Source organism: Mizuhopecten yessoensis, unplaced genomic scaffold (assembly GCF_002113885.1).
Source record: "Mizuhopecten yessoensis strain PY_sf001 unplaced genomic scaffold, ASM211388v2 scaffold7273, whole genome shotgun sequence".
NCBI lineage: Eukaryota > Metazoa > Mollusca > Bivalvia > Pectinida > Pectinidae > Mizuhopecten > Mizuhopecten yessoensis.
The window spans coordinates 19,988-23,194 of NW_018406965.1; the positions used below are offsets into that span (position 1 = coordinate 19,988).

At 34.1% G+C, this 3,207-nt stretch overlaps 1 non-coding gene across 1 annotated transcript; it reads left to right on the forward strand.

Annotated features, from left to right (window-relative positions):
- The first annotated feature begins 2,742 nt into the window (after positions 1 to 2,742).
- Trnay-gua lies at positions 2,743 to 2,832 on the forward strand. The gene is given in 2 exon segments: positions 2,743 to 2,779; positions 2,797 to 2,832. It is a non-coding gene; the product is annotated as a tRNA-Tyr (tRNA).
- The last annotated feature ends 375 nt before the right edge of the window (positions 2,833 to 3,207 follow it).

The following is a 3,207-nucleotide window of genomic DNA, read 5'->3' on the forward strand; positions in this document are numbered from 1 at the left end:
TCTCTCTCTCTCTCTCTCTCTCTCTCTCTCTCTCAATACTAGATAAAAAATAGTGATTTAAACTATGAAATCCATCTTATGATGTATATATACAATTATTTATCTTATAAGGAAAGGGCGTTAATAATGTTCATGTAACTTGTGCCCAATCCTCTTGCATTTTTTGGCAATAAAATATGTTTAAACAAACTTGATTGCATTACCGTTCAGAGACATACTATTATTCATCTGAAATTTGCATTTGAAATCCCACATCTTATCGTATTTCTAGTCAGCGATTTTCTTCATTAACAGGTGTGATTTTTTTAGAGAGTCTAAAGGAATGCATTTTTTATAATGACACCCATTGTTAGAACAAGTGCATTGTTTTGTCGTATTTTAACCCCACAATAAGCTGCTCATAATGCTGTCCAGATTTTGGTTTTAACAGTTTAGCTACTCCTGATATTTACGTCCATGAAATATCACTTGAAATCCAAGACTTTGATGAAGAAGTAGAAAGGGAACACAATCCTAAATGTGCGACCATATTGGGTCTGATTGCAAGAGGGCAGGTAACTCGGAACAAAAATGTGAAAATGATGTTAAGGATCCCTGCAACACTGCCAAAAATTGTTACTTTAGATTGTAAAAGTTTGACATCTATAACAATAGCTTCATGAAATTATTTTTAAAAAGAAACAAGACAACGGTATTCTGCGAGTGAAAATGTAACGGAGTCAGGCCGGAATTGAAACACTGAACCTCCGATCACTCACGTTCGAACCATCTGCGTATCTTTAAAGTTCAGGGGTTCTGCATTCGATACACAATCTTTTGTGTAGATAAATTATTTGTTTCAAACCTTGTATTTCGAAAATAGCAAACTTTTTGATCAGCAGTACTTCCCTGGCCCGTCTCGATTACAGTTGTATTGAAAACGAAATCAAACAGAGTTTACTGCAGGTATGAAAAACTGCACCGGCAAATCTCTAATAATTTTCCAACAGTGGAACAGGGATCCTTAAACGTTACTATGCATAGGATTTCTGTTACTGTAAATCTGATGGAAAGCTTGTCAAAAAGTACTTCAATTTCCCCATTTTATTAATATGTCCTCGATTTCGCAGCATTTCGAAATGACTCTTTAACATTTTTTAAACCAATCAAGAGTAAGAAAATATTCAAGCCGAGTTCCTTATACAAATCATATTCGCTACCTAGATAGTTTAGGTAGGTTTCATGTAAAATGATAGAAAAAATTACAATATGGTGATCTTTCAAACGATTTGTTTTTTTTACATCATGTAAGTATGCCATACAGTCCCTCATTTACGTCATATCTGGTGTTGTGTATGCAAATTTTAACCAATGAAATGTTATCTGGTGTTGTGTATGCAAATTTTAACCAATGAAATGTTGTGATCATTTTAATCCATCCAATCATATTACGCCGTTAGTGTTGCCAATGAAAATTGTCTTGCCTTATATATGATGTACGTCATTTTACATTAAATTATATTGGATAATACATTCCACGTTACTGAATATTGTCTTGTTTTTCTTATTTGATTGATGAAACGTGACACAACGCCGATTAAAACAATATCCAAATAAAGGTCAACGACAAAATATCATCCAGCGCCAATAACACAATATCCTTTTATCCCAATGACAGCCTATCTTAACGGACTATCGAAAAAAAATCATAAACACTAATGACTTACATCCTAAATACGCCATTGGCAAACATCCTTATATACGCCAATGACAAATATCATAATACGCAAATGATAAATAGCCTAAAGTGCTAACGACAAAATATCCTTTAACTCCGGTGAGAAATATCTTGGACCGCCAGTGAGAAATATCCTGCAACGCAAAGGAAATAGCCAGTAACACAAATTCTGCAAACACTTTAACAACAAATACCGAAAGTCGATCTAAACGCCGAAAACATGTAAAATTACTCAAACCATCTAATTTTAGGTAGAAATAAGTATAGCTGCTGTAACTCGTCAGAACAGGTTGCTGAACAAGGCCTAGAGCATGATCAAGTCTCCCACACTCCATTTAATTTATTAAGAATTGCACATGTTAGTTACAGATTCCTTTATCTAAATATTTCTGTCAGACCTGAGGCCAGTAGGTGCGATAGTCCTTTAAGTCATTATAATTATTATTAGCGGATTATGGGCCTCACGACATTACATGCTTGTGACGTTGCCTTAATGTTCTTAAATTCTATGGTATATTATTTATTTGATTCTTACGCTTATTCAGTAACTTTTCAATATCACCTATTTACTATTTTCAAACTATAAAAACTTGAAGTTGGACTTTCTACATGGACTAATCTGTCTTTGACAGGCTGTCAGTAAAACCTTAGTTTTTACAAAACACATGTCCATAATCCCTACTTGATTACATTGGTCATTTTATCACATGACCTTTGATATCAAAGCTTTTATCTACGATGTGTTCCCTTGACTTGACTTTAAAGGGGATTTGGCTCAGATTGTTACAACTCCTGAAGCCATCCTATATCAGCACTGACAATTACAAATGATGTTTATCCTGAGTAACCATGTATTAATATTTGACTATTTCATATGAGTATATTGAAATCAAAGTACAGAATTACTTGGTCGTTCTTAATATCACTATGCCATTTATTTTACTTTTTGAGAACAGATATGCGATCTATTCATCCGGGCATCGTCGCGTCGAAGGCTTTCTAGAGAATAAATCAAACGAATATCACTCGTGATAGCCCAGTTGGAAGAGCGGAGGACTGTAGTGGTTTACCTTAAAGCTATCCTTAGGTCGCTGGTTCGACTCCGGCTCGCGGGATGTTTTTTCTTCTCATTTTAAACGTGTTGAGATTGTAGATTTACTTAATCCATAAACAATGTCACTATATCGTGTAATTATATATTTTTTAAATGTTTGGATTTGGTCGAAACAATGTTTTCATTGTTTTCTTTACAAGGATAAGAAACATATATATCTATCGCTATGAAATAAGTCGAAAACAGGCAAACTGCCTGTACACTTTTTTGTCAATAATGTCGTAATTGTACTTGCAGAAATAAAACCAAACACTTGTTGGTTGCATGGTATGAGAGATTAAGAGCGACTAAATGATCAGAGCATGAGTGAAATGTAGTTTATGTGTATTAATGATATATATAGCATTGGTGTAAAAAATCAGAGCCATCTGTTGCA